Source organism: Mus pahari, chromosome 5 (assembly GCF_900095145.1).
Source record: "Mus pahari chromosome 5, PAHARI_EIJ_v1.1, whole genome shotgun sequence".
NCBI lineage: Eukaryota > Metazoa > Chordata > Mammalia > Rodentia > Muridae > Mus > Mus pahari.
Genome location: NC_034594.1, coordinates 33,665,940 through 33,690,317, shown reverse-complemented (window position 1 = coordinate 33,690,317; position 24,378 = coordinate 33,665,940). Strand labels below are relative to the sequence as shown.

Below are 24,378 nucleotides of genomic sequence, written 5' to 3'. Positions count from 1 at the left end.
CAGATGGGGAAATTGAGGCATGACACCCTCGATTCCCCTTTCCAATGGGATTTAGGAACAGACTTGTCTGCATGACCTCAGCGGGTCCCCTTCATCCTTCGCGACGCCTATAGGAATGCTCCTGTCCTTCGCTCCGCAGTCTAACTCGTCCTCCGCCCAGCCCCACCCGCCCAGCTCTGGAGCGCCGTCCCCAGGGAGGACCCGCGGGCCCGGGTCTGGCCGCTTCTCCCCAGCTCTGCTCGGTGCAGCTCCTGAGTACCCGACGTGCAGGCGGCCCCCCGCCCAGCGCCCCCAGCGCGGTGCGGGCAGATGCTGCCCCGGCGTCTAGCGGATAAGGCGGTGGTGGCGGCGGCGGCGGCGCGACTGGAGGTGAGCGGGCCGGGGACCCGTGGCGATGAGGGGGAGGAGGTGACGATGTAGGGACGCGGGCGGCTGCTGTGCGGCTTGCGGGCAACGCCTGGAGAGCGAGGGGAACGGGTGCCTGGGGCCCCGAGCGCGGGGAGACATGGCTCCGCGCGTCCCCGCCGCCGCCGCCGCTGACTCGACACAATCGGCGGCTCGCGCGGCGTAACCGCGGGTGGGCGGCGGCACGGAGCCGCCTCGGGAGCGCTGAGGGTCGCGGCGTGCGAGCATGTGGGCTCAGAGGCGAGCGGAAGACCGCCGCTGAGACGCTCGCCTGCCCGGGGCGCAGGGTGGGCTGTGACGCGCGGCCGCCCGCCTTCCCTGCGGCGCGCGCTGGCGGCTCGCGGCGACTGCGGGGCGCGCTCCCGCCTCGGCCGGGTCCCCACCCGCAGCCCGTCTGCCCAGGTGAGTGCGCGGCCCGCGGCCCGCACCCGCGCCGCAGGTAGCGGGCGGTGGCTTTGTCTCGCTCCCTTGCGCCCTGGTGCGGTCATGCATTTGACATTCCGCCCCTGAAGCGCCGGGCACTGGCGCCGGACGCGCCTGCTGATTCGGTGATCCCCGGGAACTGGGACTTGGGGGCTCGCGTGAGCATCACTCGAGGGAGAGGAGGAGGCATCGTTTGCTTTCTGTTTGGAATGTGTGGTGAGCATCCTCTGCTGGAGCTTGGGGCCTGGAGCAAACCCGGGCTGCAGATTTAGACGTAGACGTTTGGGAGGACGTGCAGCTGCAGAGGTCTGGCTCCTTATGCCTGGTCTTCTCCGTTCGCGGTGTTCAGCCGCCTTTCGTTTATTATGATTAATTTTAGGAACACCGTCACAGGAACAGTTATTTCTTTGAGAGTTGGGAGTCTTTGGAGTCAGCACAGAGAGCTCACGAGTAGAGTTATAAGGGTTCGGTCAATAATAAACTTGGAAAAGGACAGCGTCGGTGATCGAATGGACAGAGGTGGACAAGAGGCAAACTTCACCGAGGCCTTTAGCCTTTATGGATAAGATTTCTGCTTTGCTCTGCTAGAGTCATGCAAACTCGGAGTTCTTGTATGTATGCCTTTGCCAAAGTGTAAAACTTACTTTTACCCTTTTCTTGAAGTTTTTTTTTTTTTTTTGTATTTTTTCATTTAGAAAAAAAATTGAGTAGCCAGTATTCTTTTATTAGAAATTGTAAAAATTTGGTGTATTTGTTTGCCCTGTAAATATGATTTTTTTTTTTTTTTTACTGCTTCTCCTATTCCCTGAAGGGCTCATTTCTTCTATTGCCTAGAGAGTCAGTCAGCCTCTCGCTCTCCCTTTCCCCTCCCCCAACAGATGGCTTTATGTGCCAAGAGGTTATCTTTAAAATGTTACTCACATTACTTACAAACAAAGCAGGCTTAGTTCTGAAGTTTGTGTGTGGAGTTATGAGAACAAGAGGTCTAATTGGATAGGGATATTATTAATGGTGTAAAGATCTGGATCTCGCTAATCTGTTTGGTCATCAGAAGATTCCTGCAGAGATTGTTTATATAGTGTGGGACAGATGGTGTCCCTAGCAGACAAGAGAAGCCAGGCAGAAAGGGGTATTGTACTCTTTATTATTGGGAGGTGGAACAGAGTGGGTGAACGGCGAGGAAGACATAATTTCGACCTCTTAAAGGAGACGTTTGTTATACAGCAGCCTAAACCATTTCTTTCTTTTTTAACGTTTAAAACCTTGCCATTGAATTGCTTGTTTTATTTCTACACTGGCTATGATAAGACAGTTTAAGCAGTCACAGCCACACAGATGCCTTTGAACGCAAAAGTATCTTACCACTTTTTGGGAAAAACAGTCCCATTTCTATTGGCCCTTGCATGTATTTGGCACCTCGGACTCATAATGTCTCCCAGCTGCAGGGACTTCAGTCTCATTCTCATCCGTCTGAGTTTGTTTCATTCATACCTCCTTGGCAGGTGGTCTAGCACAGTGCCCAAACTCTCATCTATGGCTGTTCCTCTACTTCCATGGTGATTCTCCTGTTCTAGACCTGGGGTTTTTTATGGCCCTGTCACAGGTTAGGGTGCCTCTTGGGAGGAGGTCTTTGTTAAGCACTGTGATGTCAGTGAGGAACTTGAAATTATCTTGAACATTTGGTAATCTAGCTGTAGGTTTTCTGCTTCTATTGCTAGTGGACATTTCATGCTCTAGATTGCAACTTGATAAAAAAAAATTCGTTTTCTTTTGTCATGAATGTGAGGGAAAATATTGTAGTAAAGTGGTATCTACCAGCCACAAGACCAAACTTAGTGATCAAATAGAGTTTCATTAAGTTGAACAAAAGGTTCAAACTCAACTCTGAAGAACTTGGGCAGTGTGCCTTAAAGAGGAAAACATTCATTCTTACTCGTTTGAGTCTTTTATACCACTGGCCTTAGCAAATGAAAAAGAAATCCAAGCAAGTTGTTACTGTAATTGAGGATAGACACAATGGCTTTCCTTCTTGGAGTTTTCTCCTTGTGTTTTGTAGGAGAGATGGCTTTTTGGCTCTACCTGCTATTGAGTGCACTTGGTCATCAATGCAATGATCTGATACTTTAAATCCTTGCTATTAAGTCTGTGTCTGATGTCTGTGTCCTTATGTGGTGGTCATTTCTGTCACGAATTACTTCTTTAAAAGAAAACATGCTTGTGGCTTGGGACTTGGGCTGGTTTGCAGTGCTCAGCGGTGAATTGCTGCGGTTTCCTGGGAAATGGAGGAGGTGGTGGGGACCTCCGCTAGTGTTGGGCAGGGGCTAGCACTGAAGATACTTTGTTGCTATTAGGGCTAGGCATGAAGTTTAGCTGCTGTTGCAGGGGTAGTGTTGCTTCTTAAGGCTCAGGAAACTGTATCAGGATGTGAAGGAGAGGTTAGGGGGGTAACCAGACCTTCTGGTTTGCCTGTGATAGTGCCAGTTTGTCACTACAAACTTTTAAAAGTGTCATTATGTGATCACTCTTGAAATTAAGAAGTCTTGGTTATATTCAGCAGCCCTCTCTTGACCCCAGCTTCCTCTTTCTTTTTCTCTCTCTTCTTTTCATCCTGCGTTTGACACAGGGTCTCATTATATAGCCTAGGCTATCCTTGAATTCAAGATCCTTTTGCTTTATCTCCCCCCCCCCAATACTGGGATTACAGGTGTGAACCCCCATGCCTAGCTGACACCACATTTTGAGTCATGCTCAATGACATTTAATTCTTTTATTTCTTATATTTTTGGTTATGAGCCTAGCCTTTAATGGCTGAGCCATCTCTCCAGCCCAATTCTTTTATTTCTAATATATACAGTAAGAAAATAAGAAAATATTTGAAGCTGAAAAATATATGAGGAAAAAAAGACATAGTAGGGATGATAAAATAGCTTGATCTGTTTACATATGTCAAGAGAAGCTGTGCTAAGTCACAGAGTGTCTGTCACGGTTCTAAAGCCCCATTACTGTCTGCGAGACAACAAGAATTACCTCTTGTCCTTTATTTAAGACTGACACAAATTAGGGTGACCTGTGATTTGGGAGGACAGTTGCACCAAAACTTGCTTGAAAATTGAATGTTTACATGGTGCTCACACACATGAGTGCCTGTTTCGCCATTTAATGTGAGACGCAGTTCTTGGGTATTTACAGAGAGTCCAGAACACAAAAGCTTCTGTCTAGTCTCCATTCCACATTCTTGTAGTTTGGACAAGAAGACAATAGCGGAGCTTTTGTTTTCTGTACTCTCCCCTGTCTCCAGTTGGGTTTTGGTCTCAGCTTTTCACAGGGAGCACATAAGAACATATTTGGGGCATCCTATACATTCTGTGGAATCTTATTGTACAGGAAACCTAATGAGGGTTTGGGCTTTCTATATATGAAGCTTGTGGTGTCTGCTTCTGTGACCTTTGCTAAAAAAAAAAAAAGTGTATGTAACAGTTCATTTGTAGTGCTGGACAGTAGGTATTAATTAGGGTTGTTTCCTTTCCAACATGCAATCTACTAAAGTCCTCAATGAGTCCAAATGAGAATAAAATTTACTTATCTCTTTTGTAAATAGGATGATGAAATAGGATTTTGTTGTTGATTTTTTTTTTTTTTTTTTTTTTTTTGCCAAAGACATCTTTGAGAGTAAAATGTGGAATGAACTGGGAGGAGCAACCACACCAACCAAGTGGTCTAGGTCAGATTCCTAAGTTATAGTTCTTGGTGCTATGATCAAATATCTGACTTTAGGAAGGAGGAGTTAATTAGGTTTATAGTTAAAGGGAACGTGGATGGTTAGCCTGTGTCCACAGCCAGGATGCCGAGAGTGATGAATACTCCTGTTTGTCTGGCTTTCTCCTTCATATTTAGTCTGGGACCTTAGCCCATGAAGTTGTTTATCTATATTTAGGGTGAGTTTTCCTATATCATTTAAGCCTGCCTAGAAACTCACTCCCAGGAGTGACTTGAGATTCATTTCCATGGTGATTTTATTTAAAAATCCCAGTAAGTTTACAGTCAAGATTAAACATCACACCAGGGAAACTAGCATCAGCGTTCATCCTCATTATGATCCAAATCATGAACTTGGGGAGCTGGAGAGATGCCTCAGCAGTTATGAGTGCTTACTGTTCTTGAAGATGACCTGGATTTGGTCCCCAGCACCCAGTCACGTGGCTCACAACTAGTACCAGGGGATCCAACATCATTTTCAGGTCTTCACAGGTAAATTCACACACACACATACACTGTGATGCACACAAACACAGGCAAACATACATACATACACATGCATAAAAGGAATAACTAAATCTTAAGAAATCATGAACTTGGGTCTTTTATGTGGCATTGGTTGGCCTAGAACTAGAGGTCTTCCAAGTGCTAGGATTATAGTCGTATGATTCTACCTGCATTTCAGATTGTTAGCTTTTATATGAAGACAATTCACTTGATGGAAAAATATCCTTAGGTTCTTCTGGGTTTGTTCAGCTTGTATGTTTATGTGTGTGCTTGTATATATTGGCAGAATATCTATAGCTAAATGTCTATTGTGTGGACAAAGCAAACCTAAGAAGGGGTGGTCATTAGAAAATTTCATACTTTACCTCTTTCATGGCTTGGCTTGTAAACTGATTCTCTGAATCTAGTCTCTCCAAACTTTAAATCAACTTTTGATCTTGTCTGATTTTAACACCATTTGTTGGTGTAATGTTTTTTCTTAAACTTTTGACAGTTTATTTTTCTGTTTAAGTCTTAAGGAAAGATACATAGGCAGTTTGGTGGTTCCAAAAGAAAAGAATTTCACTTGCTCATTTATTAATTCAATTGGGTTTTTATGAGTTAGTGTCTGATCTTGGTGCTGGCTGTATACCAGTGAATCAAATAACAAATGCTAGCCAGGCGGTGGTGGCGCACGCCTTTAATCCCAGCACTTGGGAGGCAGAGGCAGGCGGATTTCTGAGTTCGAGGGCAGCCTGGTCTACAAAGTGAGTTCCAGGACAGCCATGGCTACACAGAGAAACCCTGTCTCAAAAAACAAAACAAAACAAAAAAAAACAGACAAACAAACAAAACAAATGCTAACCATGTGGAGTTTTCATCTTATTGAGAGAGATAGTAAGTCAAATAGAAATTATGCTTCATGGTAGAACAGGGCAAATGTAGTAGAGTATGTTTCATGAAGAAAGTGACCTCAAATAGAGACTTAAAGGGAGGCAAAAGAAGTTATGTGTATGTGCATGTGCATATGTCCCCCACACACACAAACACACAAACAACACACACACACACACACACACACACACACACACACACAAGAGAATTGCAGGTAGAGGAAATAGTCAGTGCAAATGTCTGGTCTGTAGGGAACGATATGTTCAGATGTGTTCAGAAATCGACAAGGAAGCCGGGCGTGGTGGCGCACGCCTTTAATCCCAACACTCGGGAGGCAGAGGCAGGTGGATTTCTGAGTTCAAGGCCAGCCTGGTCTACAAAGTGAGTTCCANGTCTACAAAGTGAGTTCCAGGACAGCCAGGGCTAAACAGAGAAACCCTGTCTCGAAAAACCAAAAAAAAAAAAAAAAAAAAAAAAAAAAGAAAGAAAGAAATCAACAAGGAGACTAGTATTGATGCAGCATAGATACCCAGGAGATGAAGGTAGGGATCACCAGTGAGGTCAGAGAAATGACATGGAGTGGTAGAACTTGTGTAGGGCCTTGAGATAGGAGAGTAATTATGAATTCAGCAGGAATTCTTTTCTTAAAAAAACAAACAAACTGTTGACATCTATTTTTATTGTATGTGTATGGATCTTTTCTTGGATGTGTGTCTGTGTATTATGTGCATGTTGTGCCTTTAAAGGCCATAAGAGGGGATCAGATCCCCTAGGACTACAGTTAGAAATGGTTGTGAGACGCCATCTGCACCCTGGGAATAGGACCCGAGTCCTCTGGAAGATCAACTAGTGTCTTTAACTGTGGAACCATCTCTCCAGTCCCCTATTATATTTTTGTAAAATGTGTTATCATATAAAGATTGCATTTATGGTTCAAAGACAGTACAATAACCCACATTTTGTTAAGGTCCACTTCATGTTTAATATATATTCTATATTATTTGTTTAGTTTTTAGTTCTTAAAGTGTGTTTTGCTATTGCTCTCTGCCCTACTTCCATGTGTGTATATATAGCTAGGACTTCATGCACGTTAGATAAGGAGTCTACCATTGAATTGTATTCCAAGTCCCTGTGATTGCTGTTATTAAGTTATATTTCTGTTTCATAAAATTTGACCAGCTCAAGAATGGTACACAGAAGTATAGCCATAGTGATAATAAGATAGGTTGAACATATCCAATTTGAACTCTGAAATCTGAAATGCTTTAAATACAAAATATTCTGAGCACCACATGATTCTTCAAGTGGGAAATTCTAACCATGAAGTGCTGTTCAGCTATGGTCCAGTGTGCCTTCAGCATGTATAGGAAAGCAAATCTCAGTGGAAATATAAAACACGAGTCTCCATGCATTAAACAAAGCTATCTGTGTAGTACATAAGGAAATGTGATAAGCCGAAAGCCTTTTTTATTTTTTAAAACTGAGTTCATCATCCATTCCTTCTTATTGGGAGCAAATCCTTAATAAAGCTTGTTATGAAACTGTGCCCAATAGTGGCATGAAGAAGCCACGGATGTTTTTGTATCATTTTTTTCAAAGCACAGTGGCTTCTCTGTTATACCACTGAAGTGTTACAGGACAGGTACATAATAAAGCTTCTCTTACACATTTCATGTGTTATATTGCTAATGGCAGGTAAGAGACTGTCACTCTACTAGTCTCATTAAAGCGCTTCTGTGGCGAGAGCAAGTATGGAGCGCTCATTGAAGAGACACTTGGAAACTCAGCTGGAAAGTTAAAGACTGAAATTCTCCTTAGAAACCAGAGTTCTCAACATTTCTTTGTGGAGTGATGTGGTTGGCTGCTGTGTCAGATCGCGGGCCAGAGTGAGAAAGCGTGATTATAGCCAAGTCCATGATAGCAGATACGCTACGGTGGGGTGAAACACCCATGTCATGCGGAAAATGAATCAGCTTTTGGCATTAGTTCAGGGAGGAGTGCTTGGTGATGCCTGCTTTATTTATCACTGAAAACTTGTGCTCTAAGCGAAGAGAGGTCTTCCTTTGGGTGAGCCGCCGTTTATGAGATTAGAAAAGATGCTTTGGAGGAGAATGGTACAATGCAGGTTTAGATACACAAAAGAATGTGCTAGCTTTAAGAGTCTCTCTCTCTCTCTCTGTCTGTCTCTCTCACTCTGTGTGTGTGTGTGTGTGTGTGTGTGTGTGTGTGTGTGCGCACATGGAAGTTAGGGGACAACTTTGTGGAGTGAGTTCTCTCTTTCTACCTTTTTGTGGATCCCAGAGAACAAACTCCGGTTGTTATGTTTGCATGGCCAACACCTTCACAACTTTATTCTCTGATCTGTCTTGGTGGCTGAGGAATGTGAAGGCTTTGTGACTGCATTGTAGCCCGAAGCCGACCATGTGCTACCAGTTTCCAAGGAGCATGCAGCCTGTTCTGATCTTGAGGAAACGCTGAAACCGCAAGACTGTGGTGCCTGAACCTTCGATGATGCACTGTGTAAAGGATGGGGAAGGAGTGTCGATAGTTCTTCATGCTGAGTACACTGGCTGAATAGGAGGCGAGCACTTGCATGATACTTTATCTGCAGAGTAAGGCTTGTGTTTGAGAAAGTCTTCATCATGGTGAGCTGAGAACTATCTCCAGTTCTATCAAGTGGCTTATCTCAGTACTAAACTTTTCTCACAGGAAACCATGCCAAGGATATAAAAAGTGGGGGGATGGATAACGACCAAAACAGCACATCACAAGTTTCCATGTGAAGTAATTGGTTAATTAACTAATTTGTTGCGTGTAGTTTTAAATACACATTACTGCCTTTACTCTGGAGCTGTTGTCTGAGCTCTGGCCACTTCCGGCTCCCCTTTGTTACACCTGGCTTTGCCCAGGACCGGTTGCAACAAGCCCACTCCTGGCTTCTTTTTCTACCCATATTTGTTCCTGGAAGAGTCCTGTTAATAGCCCACTCCTGAGACCCTTGAATTCCAAGATAGAAGACACACAGACAGCTCTTTAGAACTTGTCTCTAGGAACTGCTGGGTGCAGATACCTCCTGCCTGGAAATGTGTGCTCTTATCAATTTATTATCTGTCTCTCCCTCTGCCCTAAACTTAGTGGCTTGTATCAGCTAGCCCCCACCCACATCCTTGGCCCCTTCAGCCTCTAGATGCCCCGAGATCATACATGACTGCTGCTTTCCAACGCATGGCAGAAAAGCTTCTCTCTCTTTCCCTGTGTCTCCTCTTCCTCTTGGGACCCAAAAGTCCCATGTATACCTTCCATTCAGCAATTGGCCCCTGCCTTCTTTACTGACAAGTCAAGAACTGTTTGGGAAACAAGACCTTAGTGACAGAACCTCCCCCTTTCATTAATTGATTAATCAATCAATCAATCAATCAATCAATCAATTAACGAAGGTCCACGATGACTCCAAAAGGTCAGGGAAGTAATATTTTCAGACATGGATAGTCTTTCAAGTAGTACACAGTACTTTTCAGCGATTCACTGGAAGTCTAGGTGTTCAAACAAACAGAATGCGTATCTGGCAGATTGTGGTGATAAAAGACAAAGAAAAGGGTATTGGATATTTGAGAGCAGCGAGAGAGCTGTGGTGGGAGGAACCCTGGCAGTAACTTCCTAGGCGGGAAGGGATGCAGTGCAGGTAGGAGCCAGGGAGCGTGGTGAGTGAACAAGACCTTTTCCATGCTTTTGCCAGAGAAATGGACCTTATGCCAAGTGTTTACAGACCTGGTCAGTGCTGCCCTTGGCCTTCCCTACAAAGGATGGATGGTCACCAGTGGTCTTGTTACTGGGTTTTCTCTGTGTATGCCTCCCCTTGATCTCCCTTCATTCTAGTCTGTCACTTCCCTCCCCTACTTTCTCTGTTAAGCCTGGCGTTGGCATCTTAAAGCTAGAAAAGACTTTCCAAGCCTGTGCTGCCATGCTTGGAGGCAGCAAAGAGCTTCTCTCAGGAGGGAAGCTGTGTACTTTCCCCAGCTTACCTACTCCAGCCAACAGCTAAAGCACATGTTTATATTTAGCCCCCATCTTTAGGAAGGCATTGTGGGGAAATATTAACAAAAAAAAGAAGAACCTGCACGTTCCCGCACTCATGGTGGCAACTCTCTGCCCCAGCGGCCTGGCCCGGCCATCCACAGGCGGGCAATGGCCAACCTGTTATTATCTCATGGAGACTCTCTGGCATGGAGCTCCCAAAATGTCTCCACCCTCTCGCTAAGTTCCCGCTGGTGGGTCGATACCGTGCCAACCCCATCCTTCAAACCCCCCCCGCAGCTTTTGTGGTGCACATCTGGTGAACCTGCGCTTTGATGCCGCACGTTTCTCTCTTGAACCCAGACGAGCCAAGGCGTGAAGAAAAATGCAACACAAACTTAGTTCAGAGACCAAGGTAACTCAATTGCTGGGTGCAACAACTAAAATCCTAACTTGTAAGCCTTATTAAATCTAAATCCTTCAGTGGCAAATCCTGATGGATCTGCCATTGAAACCGGGAGACACTAGTCATTACATCTTGTCCTCATGGGAAACCCTTCCAAAAAGCCTAACTCTCTCCTGCTTCCTCTCTTCCTTCCAACCCGGAAGTCCTGCCTACTCACCCAGTGATTGGCTCCTTTATTCATTAGGGGATTGGTTCACAAGAACAGCACCAGGTCCATCCACAACAGGAAGGTATATTTCCATTCTGCCCTCTTTGGAGTTTAGCAAAGATGGAGTGTTTGCCCTTGGTCTAATAATTAATTCTAGTAATAATCATTATTTAATGCTATGGAAAAACTATTTTTCTTCATTGCACAAATGTTAGTGCTGTATGTGCTAGGCTCCGTGCTATATGGGAAATAGGCACTAGAGATGAGAATAAGCAGACACACGCTCATGAGGCACATGTGATGAAAGGGTTAACATTCGCTCAAGCTGTTCTTCGTATTTGGTTTCTGTTACCTGAACTGAGTTATAAGAACTTTTCAATATATATTTGAAATATTCCGCAAGTAAAGGAAGAAAACCAGATGTCAGTGTGGTGGTGGTGGTGGGGGTGTTGGAGAGTGGCTTTGGCAGAGACTAAAGCGCAACGGAGACCTCTTAGATGGAGTGGCTGGGTTAACCTGGAATGTTATTCATCACCCACCTGCACGAGAAGGGGGAGGTCAGCTTGTGCAGGTTTCAGAGGGGAAACGGAGATAATAATGGAAAGAAAATGAGACCTGTGACAGCAGAGTACCAGGGACACCAAGGCCAGCAGAGTGCCCTATCCGAGAGCTTGTATGCTTTTCTTTGTGTTTATAAGGAGACTTCCACACATCCACAGCCTTTCCGCCACATTTGAGGAGTGATTAGAGTAACTCCGGTATCAATGTTGTGTTAGACGACAACCAGAATTTTTGTCTGGCAGCTGAGGAAAATCTGGAAAAGACCCAAGAGTCAAACTGTTAAGACTTTCTGCAAAGAAAAATGACTCATGCGTGGTTGTTGAGAGTGCTCACCTGGTTCTTGGGAGATTGGTCCTTTTACACAGGGCTCTGATTTTCTTTGGGTGGCTCTTCTTTCAACCAGTCAATAACCCAGACTCGGTTCTTGCTCATTGATTCTGTCATAGGAAGTATCTGAACGCCCATCAATTCTACCTACTCTTGTGTCTCCAACTGTCTTTTGATAGACAATTGAAAAATAATGGTTTTCATTTATGCTCCCATTCTGAACAGCTCACTCTCCCAAAGTCATTTCTAGAAGGTGAAGTAGCCTCTTATGTCAGTGATTGACAGTAAGGGTGGGGATGAGGTAGGTATCTCATGAGAGGGGTGGACAGCAGTGACTTGACTTAGACATTTTCTTCTTTGATATTGGTATTTACCTTCTTTCCATTGCTATTATTTATTTATTTATTTATTTGAAATTAAGATCTAGTCATTTTGTTGTTTTGGAGAGTTGTTTGCCATTAATATTTTCCTATTCAGATTTGTAATCATTTTGAACATATGAAAGTCTGGCCAGATTGTATAATGTCCAGTATTGATCACATAGAAGATATGCAATAGACAATGTGTAATAGCTGAAGGAATCTTTATAAGAGGCAACTACTTATGGAAATCAGATGTTAAATTGGTACAGAATGTTAAAAGGTAAACATTTTTGTATTCTAAAAAACGACAGGATAAGACTTGGAGGTCTAATTCATTTATATAACATTCTTTCAGAAACTTTCCATTCTGAGTCTCTTGCTGTTGAAAGCGGTGTGACTCGCAGCTAGCAGTGTCCCTATCATACTTAGGCTGTCTACCAGACCTCTTGAATTAGAATCTGCATTACACACATTAAATAGTTCCTTTACTTATTAAATCATGTATAACACACAGTTGTACATATCATGGGCAACATACCTTGATGCACATACACATTGTGTAATGTTTAAGTAAAGTTAAACATACCTATTTCCTCAAACATTTATCTTTTGAAAGTTCTAAAAAAATTAATGTTTTGAGAATTTTATACACAAATACACTGACTGTATTTACATAATTTCTACTTTTCCTGTCTCTACATCCAATTCCTCCTGTGTTCCCCTGCTATATTCTCCCCCCAAATTCATGTCTTATATAACAGACAGAGAGACAGACAAATACACATGTGTGCAAACACACACACACACACACACACACACACACACACATATGTTCACAAACTACTGAGTCCAGCTAATTTTGCCAATATGTACATGGATTTAGGGCTGACCACTGAGGCACTTATTTGTGATTTATATATCTTCTCAAATAACACATTTTTAGATCTGTTTAAGCTTAAACCAAGAAATAAGGGGGAGGTCTTCCTCTGGAGGTTGAGCATAGCTTCCCTGCCTTGGATCTTCTGAAACTTCATTATCTTCAGAGTTAACTGACTGCATGTGAACGCGGCTGGATCGTATGTATGGATCATAGACCCGCAACTCTCAGAGGTAGCTGGGGATGTCACTTCTTGGTATGTCCCTTTGGGACCAGATTTTAAAAAACGAAACTACGATGTATGTATGCAAGACATCTTGATAAGTAATTAAAATACTTTAGGAATAGCTCACACCAAAGAAAGTTCATGTGCTGCCCATATCTGGTTTGTAAACTCTGTTCAAACGCTTTAGCACGTAGCAGATGATGACAATACTTGGCAGAGACAATGCAAGTCAACAAAATGTGTTTCTACCTAGTGAGCAAAAGAGATGCTCACTAAGGGAAAGAGATAATAAGACAANAAAAAAAAAAAACCATAAAGGAGTTGTATTTGCTTTGATGGTTCACCTCCAGGACCTCAGAAGGATTTTGGAAAAAAAAAAAAAAAAANANGGAGGTGCCTTAAAAGCCTTTAAAAGTAGAGCCCGGGTCTTGTAGAAGCTGGCAAGGAATCAAGCTTGGGGTGGATGTAAGTAAGGAAGTAGAGAGCTGGAAAGAAGCTGGCATCTCCATGTTAGGCGCGAGCTCTGCAGCAGGGTAGTCATGGGTCCAGACCATAGCTCACACCTGCTTGTGACAAAGAACTACCGAGCTAATTTATCTTGTCACTGATTGCTGGCTTTGGGTGGTTGCTCGCATACACAGTCTGCCACTGCGTGTGTGAAAAGTAGGAGTAGAAACTTCATTCTAGGAGTTTGCTATTCATTCATTTCTTCTTATTTGCCTTTGCAGTGTAGCATTTGGCATGGTCTGGCTCAGTGAATGGCTGTTGAGCTGAACTGATTATAAAACAAAGTAGTTTATTTTCTACCTTGAAAATTCTTCTATAGGAATTCATTTTCTCTGCATGTTTAAAAAATTAACATCTAGGCCAGCCAGTGTTAGTGCACACCTTTAATCCCAATACTCAGGTGGGAGGCAGAGGCAGGTGGATCTCTGTGAGTCCAAGGCGAGCCTGTTCTACATAGTGAATTCAAGGACAGCTAAAGCTACACAGAGGACCCCTGTCTCAAAACAAAACAAAATATTTATTAAAATATAATTAATACACTGTAAAAATTGTCATTTTAAAACAAAATATAAAGCATTTTGAAATATTGATGGATCATACTTTTCTTTCTCATTCTCTTTCTTTCTTTCTTTTCTTCCTTCTTTTTCTTTTTTTATTTCTTTCTTTTTAAATTTGAGATAGAGTCTGAGTAGTCTGGGGATGGTCTTCAACTTCATGTATAGCTAAAGATGGACTCAAACTAATAATTCTACAGTCTCACTTTACCCTCAATTGAAATTATAAGTGTGTATCTCCATGCCTGGCAATGAGTCATACTTTTGTTGAAGAAAATTTGGTTGTTTTCTTTCTTGTGTAATTACAAAATATACTTTACTTTTAGTTGACTAAAATCTCAGTAATTTAATAAATCAAATGGTTCATATAAAAATTATTCTCTCTGTCTCTCTGTCTCTCTTTCACACACACAGGCACACACATGCCTGTAGGTGTACGAACCTGATCATGTATACAGAGGAGGCCACAGGTCGATATGGGGCGTCATCCTCTACTGTTCTCCATCATGTATGTATGTGTGTGTGTGTGTGTGTGTGTGTGTGTATGTATGTATGTATGAGTGTGGCTCTCAGTTGTTGAGTTGCGTAGCTGACTAACAAGCCCCTTGGATCCTTCTGTTTTATCTGCCCAGTGAGGTAGATTAGAGGCAGTGCCCAGCTTTCTGTGGATATTCAAGTCTTCCTGTTTGCACTGAGTTGTCTCCCCAGCCCCTGCTAGTTCCCCTTTTAATTTATTGATTTATCTCCCTACTGTTTTCCTTAATGACTACCAATTTATGTCTCCACTGACAGTGTACCCAGGTTCCATTTCCTCCATATTCTTAAAAGAGAAAGAGAGAGAGAGAGAGAGAGAGAGAGAGAGAGAGAGAGAGAGAGAGAGAGAGAGAGAGAACATGTGTGTGCACATATGTATGCAGAGATCAGAAGAACTTGTGGGAATTGGTTCTCTCTTGCCACCACGGGGTACCTGGGATTCAAACTCAGGTTGTCAGACTTGGTGGTAATCACCTTTGCCTGCTGAGCCCTCTTGTAGCCCCCTCTTCCTCCATATTCTTGTGAACCATTATTATCTTTTTGAAAAAAGTTACTCTCATGGGTAGAAGTGATACTTCACTATGGATTTTCCTGATGACAATGATAGAACTTTTTTTCCATGTACTTCTTGTTCATTTGTGTATTTTTTTTTTAAAGAAATTCTATTTTTTCCTTTGGTTCCATTCTAATCTGATGAGTTGTATCTTCTGCTGTTTAGTTGTTTGGGTAGTTTATGTATTTGGAGCATTAATCTTTCATCAAATGCATAGTTGGCTTTGAACTCTACTACCCTTACTTATGGCAGTCTTTTAATTTGATGCCACCTGCCTGTCTCATGATGACTGTGGTTTTTGCTTTGGTGTTAGACCTGAGAGTCTGTTCCCCAGACCAGTGTTGAGAGAGTTTTCCCTCTGTTTTCTCAAAGAAGTGCCATGCTTCTGCATCCTAGGCTTAAGTCTTGAGTCCTTTGTAAGTGAGTTCTTGTATACGGTGTCTAATGTTGTTCTTCTCTGTGTGGAATCCAGTTCTCCCAATACACATATACTGTTCTCTGTTTTATAAAGGAACCATGAGTACTGTGGCCTTGCCATGTGTCTTGACTTCAGGAATTATGACACCTCTGATTTGTTCTTTGTGCTCATCAACATTGATTGCTGTGATTGTTCAAGATCTTCTGTGATTCCGTCTGAATTGAATGCTACTAGGGGCTAGGGTCGGTGGTTCCTGCCTCTATATGAACTCGTGGGAGTTGGTGAAAGATGAGGGCAACCTTGGGCTACACAGTGAGCTCCAAGCTGCCTTAGGTTAAAGAGTCTCGAAAACAAAGCCCAACAAATAAGCAAAACAACAACCAGTCCCCCAACAAAACCCTTTCCCAGTCCCCAACTCCCAACTTAAAGCAGAAGCACAAGCAGCGTCGGGCCATTCCGAAGTGCGTGGAATCTGCAGAACTTCTTGGGTACTGTAGACATTTAAATTCATTCTTTTAGTCTACAATTGAGAGTTGTCTTTGAAACATGTCTGCTTCAGTTTTCCTCTTTAATGCTTTACAATCATCGGTGTGAAAGCCCTTTATCTTGTTAGTCAAATTTATTCATATATACTTACATTTTTGTTCTTATTGTAAAGTCTGTGAGTGTATATAATCATGTCCTCTTTGAGCAGAGATAATTTTACTCTTATTTCGATAATGGATCCCTTCTGCTCCCCCTCTCACCCCTCCCTCTCTTCCCCCTCCCTCCTTGCTTCCTCTAGGTGAGTTTATTCTATGCTAAATTTATTTCCATAATGTATGGTTTTGTTTCATCTGACTTTTTTTCTTCTATGCCATCTCATATCCTGGTTTAGGAATAGCCTGTTCCTTTTCTCTGAGAACCATCTTGATGTGTTGGGGGAGCTCATGGGTTAATCTTGTGGACCATCTGGGCTGTTTTCTTCACCTGGATGTGTCTCCTGACTAGAGAATCTTAATACAAACCCTCCATTCAGCATCATTCTGCAGGTTTAGGTATGGGGTGCAAATATTCAACACATTTTCTGTTTCCATAACACTATGCCCTGTCCAGCTCCAGGAGCTGGCCAGGGCACACCCACTAGCCCCGTCATTGTCCTGCCAGTGTCACACATACTTCTTTAAAGTGACCCTTTGACATACTTGGGGACTTTTCATGTATGCATAAGTTTGATGGCATGGGCAGTTTCCCTACAGTGTTCTTAAAGTGAACCCAAGTTTGGAACCTTTTGATTCCTGGGACTTTGTGGGGCCTTGAAGAGACCAGAGAGCAGTTTTCACAAGTCAGCTCAGGCCACTTATTGAGAGGGCACTGAGTCTTGAGAATAGTTTTTTTTTTTTTTCCAGATAATCTCTAGGTCAGATAATGGCAAGTCCCGGTGACACCCTGCCCCTTTGAGAAGTGTTAAGCCTGTCCTGACTCTCTAGTAGCTGCCAGAGGGCTGTTTTCCACCACTGCCAGGGCTGGCAGAGCCTGGCTCCAAGGGTGCTGTGATATTGTAGACTGAGTGCTAGGAACAGGGCAAAGTAGAAGAAGCCACAAAGCGCTGTCCCAAGACATAGCCATGTTTTCCTGAGTAAAGGGACCTCTGGCTGTCAGTTGCCAGAGCTGGGAAATGTTGCCTTGGGGAAAGCGTTTGGTGGCGGCTCCTGGTGTCGTGGAGAAGCACATTCCTGGAGTACTTATTAGTTACCTCAGAGATATCCTCTTTTCTTTTGTCTTTTTTTCTTTTTTTCTTTTTTCTTTTTTTTTGGCACCTTATGCGTGTTTTCGTTTTCTTGTTCACTCTTTCCATTGGTCTCAATTTTTTTCTAAAGATTTATTTATTTATTTTATGTATGTAAATACACTGTAGCTGTACAGATGGTTGTGAGCCTTCATGGTTGTTGGGAATTTGAATTTTTTTAGGACCTCTGCTTGCTCCAGTGAGCCCGTTCACTTTGATCAACTCCACTCACTCAGTCCCTGCTTGCTCAGCCCCAAAGATTTATATATTATTATACATAAGAACACTGTAGCTGACTTCAGACTTAACAGAAGAGGGCGTCAGATCTCAATACGGGTGGTTGTGAGCCACCATGTGGTTGCTGGGATTTGAACTCAGGACTTTCGTAAGAACAGTCAGTGCTCCTACCCGCTGAGCCATCTCATCAGCCCAGTCTCAATTTTTAAAAATAGTCCACTTGTCGGTGGGTGATTTGGAGACAGTGTCTTGTTAAATCTCTTAGGTTTGAGGGAGTCCCTTCCACCTGCCCCTCCTAGCCCTCCGAGTAGCTGGGACTGAAGGGACATGCCTCCAAGCTCAGGCACAAACCTGCGCTGTGGGTCTTTGCTCTAGCGACTACAACAACAGAATAGATTTGAGTGGCTCAAACAGCAAATATCTGTTTTTACTCATTCCGGAAGTTAGACGTCCAGGTGCAGCAAGTTACATTGTTTCCCACCGCAGGGAACCAATCACTAGACTCTTCATCTAGCCAAGCTGAAACTCTGCTCTCTTTAAACAACCATACCATTTCCCTTCTTCCAGTCTTTAGTAACTTCAGTTCTGTTTTCTTTGTAGTGTGTCTATATGTGTGTGCCTGTGTAGGCCAGAGGGGCTTTCGCCTTAGCATTTGAGACAGGATTTCTTATGGGTTTGGAGCTTCCTGGCTCCCCACTGAGCCCTGGGGATCTTCCTGTCCCTATCTCCCCAGGACTGGCTGTCTTTTACGTAGGTGCTGGGAATAGACCTCAGATCCTCATGCTTGTATAACAAGTAACTTTTCTGATTGACCTTTCCCACCTCCCCATTCCCCCTACCCCTAGTTTTTGAGACAGAATGTCATGTGTCCCAGGTTGGCCTAAAACTCACTGTACAGCCATGGATGATCTAGAATTCCTGATTCTCCTACCTCTCCCACCCCACGTTGTAGAATTACAGGCGTGTATGTTCTCCTCCCAAATCCATTTTCTGTGTCTGTGAGTTTGGTTAACAGAGATAGTTTGTATAAGTACACATGTACAATATTTGTCATATTGTGATTAGCTTATTTCATTTGGCATAGTCCTTTTTTAATGTTTGTCCATGTTGTCCAAACATTGTAGTTCAAGAGGTTGACCCACAGGCTTGTGTGGGGAAGTCTAGAACTCTACCTTTAAGCTCCATTCCTAGCCCCTCCCCTTCTGTTTTAAGACTGAATGCCGCTCTGCTGTGTGTACGGTGCGTTTTGCTTATCCATTCATCTGTTCTGGGACACAGGTTGCTTCCCCCTTTAGTTGCTGTGAATGATGTTTGCATGAACAGGAATTACACACGTATATTTGGGACTCTGCTTTCAGTGGTTTTGAATATATGCTTGACTTGTAGCTCTGTAGGGGAACATCTACAGAAACAAACAACTTGACTTTTTTTTTTTAAAAAAAAAAATTTTTATCAGCTAGTAAATGCTGCTGCTATAGTCTGCTGTGGAAGAATACATCTTTTAGTAGACATGACTAACCACCTTCTCTGATTGTTTCCAGACATTAGACATTACCTCACTTGTCCTATTTTTTTCAGTTAAACTTTATGTGATAAAGTTGATTGGGGTTAGCAAGTGGATAGATCTCAGAGTTAAATGGTTAAATTCAATGGCCATCTTTGTATTATTTTGAGTAAATAAAGAGAACAAAGATAAGTTTTTGCAGTTTTTTTTTTTTTTTAAATAAGTAGCTAACAGAATTTCCTAGCTTAAATTTCACTTATGAATTAGCAGGTTGTCAGGAGCCATGTTGCAGGAGGGGTTGCTGCTGTAGTCATGGAGGGAGATGTAGGTGTGTGGCCGTGCATCCATTGTGTTTCCACGATGTAAGTGTGGCACTTGTATAATGTCAGGAGGTAACATACACTGGTGAGGTACAGTGGTGAGAGGCTCACATGTACTTTCTGAAGGAAAACCCTGCTGCTCCAGATTGTTGCCCTAAGATTCGAGATATGCCCTCCCTTTCCAAGAAAATCCAGAAATAGCATTGTTTTGAAGTCTTATTTTTTTTTAAAAGGGACACATAACTTGAAAATTTTAAACATTTAGCTGTTTTCCCAAGAACATTTGTAAGCTGCATTTCTAATTCTGATAGGTTTGATAGCTATAACCTAAAGATCCTGGTAATCTGAGAAATTGAACTAAGATTTTTATGCGGTAATTTCTCATGTTGGGAAGGACCGAAGCATCCTCCTGTCTCTCCATTTTATTTCCTAGTTAAGAAACCAGGACATTGCTGGGCAGTGGTGACGCACACCTTTAGTCCCAGCACTTGGGAGGCAGAGGCAGGCGGATTTTTGAGTTTGGGGCCAGCCAGGTCTACAGAGTGAGTTCCAGGACAGACGGGGCTACACAGAGAAACCCTGCCTCAAAAAAAAAAAAAAAAAAAAAAAAAAAAAAAAAAAAAAAAAAGAAAAAGAAAAGGAAAAGGAAAAGGAAAAGAAAGAAAGGAACCAGGACACTGAACAGCGATGACTTTCTGTGACCTCTCTGCTAAGTTCTTAGCATGTCATAAAACAAGCAGGAGGGTGATCACCCCAGCTCCTCTTGCTGGGAGTTGAACCAAGGGCCTAATGGACATTCCATAAGTGCTTGACCCCTCAGCCGACTCCCCCGCTCTCATTGGCATTTCTTGTATCATTTCTTTCCGTGGGTTACGTTTCTGTGGCTCTTCCCCACCTACCTTTTAATGCTATCTCCCGTGGACATCACACCTACAAATTATAGGTGGCTTCATCCAGCAAGAGAAAAAGCTGTGTTCCAAAGATGAGGTTTACAGCTGAAGTTCACACAGCTCGCTGTCACGTGGCAGTGTGTCTCTAACAACTACAGCTGGGGCTAATAATTACATGGGAGCAGCAGACACCATTGGAGTGGCCTCAGGTAGGCTGGGACAGAAATGATATTGGTTCTTTTCCTAAAAACCTTTAGCATCATAGAAAAAAAAAATGGCCCAATCAAAAATAGTCTCCTAAAGAGGTGGGAGAGAGGAATGGTTAGGTAAGTAACGTGGGGAAAGCTGCAGAAGGTGTTTGTTTCTGGAGAACTTGACATTTGTGATGGCTTTTATTTCTGTATTGTTTCTTTCTTTCTTCCTTTTTTTTTTCTTTTTTCCTTTCTTTTTTAAAAAATTTTTTATTAGATATTTTCTTCATTTACATTTCAAATGTTATCCCAAAAATCCCCTATACCCTCCCCCCACCCTGCTCCCCTACCCACTCACTCCCACTTCTTCGTCCTAGTGTTCCCCTGTACTGGGGCATATAAAGTTTGCAAGAGCAAGGGGCCTCTCTTCCCAATGATGGCCGACTAGGCCATCTTCTGCTACATATGCAGCTAGAGACATGAGCTCTGGGGTACTGGTTAGTTCATATTGTTGTTGCACCTATAGGGTTGCAGACCCCTTCAACTCCTTGGATACTTTCTCTAGCTCCTCCATTGGGAGACCTGTGTTCCATCCAATAGACGATTGTGAGCATCCACTTCTGTATTTGCCAGGCACTGGCATAGCTTCACAAGAGACTGCTATATCAGGGGTCCTTTCAGCAAAATCTTGCTGGCATATGCAATAGTGTCTGCGTTTGGTGGCTGATTATGTGATGGACCCCTGGTGGGGCAGTCTCTGGATGGTCCATCCTTTCGTCTTAGCTCCAAACTTTGTCTCTGTAACTCCTTCCATGGGTATTTTGTTCCCTATTCTAGGGAGNAATGAAGTATCCACACATTGGTCTTCCTTCTTCTTGATTTTCTTGTGTTTTGCAAATTGTCTCTTGGGTATTCTAAGTTTCTGGGCTAATATCTGCTTATCAGTGAGTACATATCAATCTTTCTTCCTTCTTTCTTTCCTTCTTCCTCCCTTCCCTCCTCCTTCCCTCTCTTCCTTCTTTTCATTCCTTAGTGCTTTGTGAGCTCTTTGCTTTCTCCCATTGATTTTTACTCAGAATTCTAGCCTCTGTTCTAGGGTAGATGAGAGTGAGGGAAATGCGCCATTAGGTTTGCTGGTTGACAGCAAGACTTGAGAACTTTCCAACACTATTGTGTTATATAACAAGAGCACAGAAATTACCACAGCAAAGAGAATGATCCTGCAGGGATGTGTATCTTATTGATGCCCCTCCCCCCGCCCCGTTCTGGAGGGAAACACACATATAACTTGACCTTGAATGCAATTTTAATGGATTCTTTGCTAAATCTAGAAATAATAATAATACTAAAAAAGATAATAACAGAGAACAAACCTAGCAAATATGCAAAACCTGTGATTAAAACAATTCAGTGCTTCTAAAGGAAACAGGGTTGGAATGCATTTTATCAGTTGCTTTATTTTTAGATATGCATGGCATTAAAGTAAAAATAGCTTTTCTGGATGCCTGTGATATGTAGGATTAAAACCTTACCATGGCTAGAGATATAGCTTGGTAGTAAAGTACTGCTCTGTGTAGTGTTGACCAAAATTCTCAAAAGATAATTGTGCTCATGGTTTTAGAGGGTTCACACCATGGCTACTTCATCCCATGTGCTTTAGAAAACACTGTGGTGTCAGGAGCGGGTGACAGTGAAGTCTTCACCATATGATGGACAGGAAGTGGCAGCATGCCCAAAAGTACTTTCTTCAGTTAGCCCCTACCTCTACACTTCCAGCCACTCCCCAAAATAGTGCCCTCCCATAATGATGAAGTGGTCAACACCAAAGCCCCTGAAGATTCTTCCTGTTCAAACCTCAGTACCTAGCATATACAAAGCCCCAGGTCTAATCTCTAGCATGGAAATCAAAACAAAACAAAACAATTCATTTTCTTCCCAGCTTTAATGACATAAAATATTTTATTTCTCGATTTCCAAAATATGAGGCTTTTAGTATTTTTGCTTGTTTTTTGGTTTATTTCTCATTTAGGGAGAAACAGAGCCCTCCTACCCACATATTAACGCATCCTACACTTTTGCCGCAGAAAAACAAGAACATAATTACGGCCAGGATCTGTCTCTGCCCTATACCAGTGTGTGATAATTACCACTGAACACTCAAGAGTGGCAGAGATTTCTCCCTGAACCTGCCCAATGCTCTTTTAGGAGCACTAGGTTCTGTTGTACAGTTTACCTTCTAGGTGACAGATGACAGATATGGCTAGCTATTTCACTGTGACAAACAAGGGTTTGTTTTATGAGCCTTTCTAGTTAGCAGTGGCTGCTGTTCTGTTACTGGGAAACCAACTGCTTAGCTTGTGCCTCGTACTTTATATTCATGTAAGTTTACCTTGCTTCTGGTACCCGATCCTATAATTGGGTGAGCTGAGGTCCTGTCATGGACAGCCTGGTAACCCAATAAAGAGGGAAGCTTGGTTTTGTCTCCTCTCCTCTCTCTTCAGTGCTTCTGTCTTCTTTACAGCTGAGATAGACAGGTGGCTTAGGGTGCATAGGCCTGGGGAGCACTGTCTGGGGAGCACTATTGAGGTCATCTGTTGCTCTGTGTCCCCTGACTACGTTCCTGTCATCTGTGTGGTGGAAGCTGCCTGACTTCCACATGTGTTCCAGCCGGAGGGAAGGTTGCACCTGACCTTTCCTCTTGAGCCTTAGTCTGGTAACACCTCTACACAGAAAGCCAGCACACACTAGCTCATTGGGAAGCCGAGTCTTTAGAACTAGAGAAGGAGAGGTTCGATTTGGACAAGGCTGTGGTCTTGCAGTCTGCCACTGTTATGTGATAGCTCAGGACCTTAGTATCTTCACTTCTAAAACATCCTAACTTCACCTGCTTCACAACGGTGTCTTGATGGTGAAGGAAAGGGTTATATAGCAATTATTTATAGATTTACCAAATACAATAACCTTAATCAGTGTAGGCTTTTAGTTATGAAGGTATTTTTCTAATAGTAAAGATAACGTACATTTATTTATTTATTTATTTAGTAATCCAGTGAGTTTAACTGGGATTGTTTCCAGGAACATGGGTTCTCTTTCTCTCTTTGTCTCTTTCTGTCTCTGTCTTTCTCTGTCTCTCTCTGTCTGTCTCTGTCTCTCTGTCTGTTTCTCTCATTTAGAGAACTTGTAACCAATTCTCATTTTACTTCAGGAAATTTAGACTATTTTAAGCAGTAAAAGACACTTAACTAAATCTATGGAGGCTGTGGATATTATAAAATGATAACACAGGTTTTTCAAACAGTGTTATTTGTCAGACAACTTTTCAGGGCGTTTCTTAGAATTTTTTTTTTAATGTAGACAAAACACAAGTAGGTTTTGGGGTAAGTAGTCCATTAGAGTAATTTAATTTCACTTGCAAAAATTTCTAGTTAGTTTTTTTTTTTTTTCTTTTAAAATGGGTCATTGCTGGAAGCAATTCCTTTATTTGGCAAGATATTCTTAGCATATGGATTTGCTGCAGAACTGAAAATTCTGCATATCAATTTTAAGGTTGTTTCTTGGTATTTGCCTGATGGATATAAACTTTAAAGTCCTTATCTAACTTATGTTAAGGAAAACAAAGTTCAACCATACAGAGTTGGAGAGAATGTGCTAATATTTTAAATTGCTTGGCTCTTGGTAGGAAAAGTAGTTGTGTTGTGGCTATTTGAGCAACCCATAACATGATGGAATATTTAAATCAATAAATACCAAAATATTCTCGAATCATATCATTATTTTTCATCATAAAGAGACAACTTTATTTTGGATTTTGGTTTCTTATTATTTTTAGCTCCTCAGTTGTTAAAGCTTTTTTTTTTTTTTCTTTTTGAGACTAGGTCTGTCGCTGTGGCCTAGGCTGGCCTGAAATTCATCATGTAGTTAAAGTTAATATTGGACTCCTGTTCTTTCCATCTTGGC

At 42.6% G+C, this 24,378-nt stretch overlaps 1 protein-coding gene across 2 annotated transcripts in view; it reads left to right on the top strand.

The window, feature by feature from the left end:
- The first annotated feature begins 769 nt into the window (after positions 1-769).
- Hecw2 (HECT, C2 and WW domain containing E3 ubiquitin protein ligase 2) overlaps positions 770-24,378 on the top strand; it is a 373,974-nt gene continuing 350,365 nt past the window's right edge. The window contains exon 1 of one of the 2 annotated variants that reach the window (XM_029538487.1): positions 770-807. The gene's annotated coding sequence lies outside the window, so the exon portion shown is untranslated. Of the gene's footprint in view, positions 808-910; positions 1,440-24,378 lie in introns of those variants that run through there. The other variant, XM_021197433.2, reaches the window with a different exon arrangement.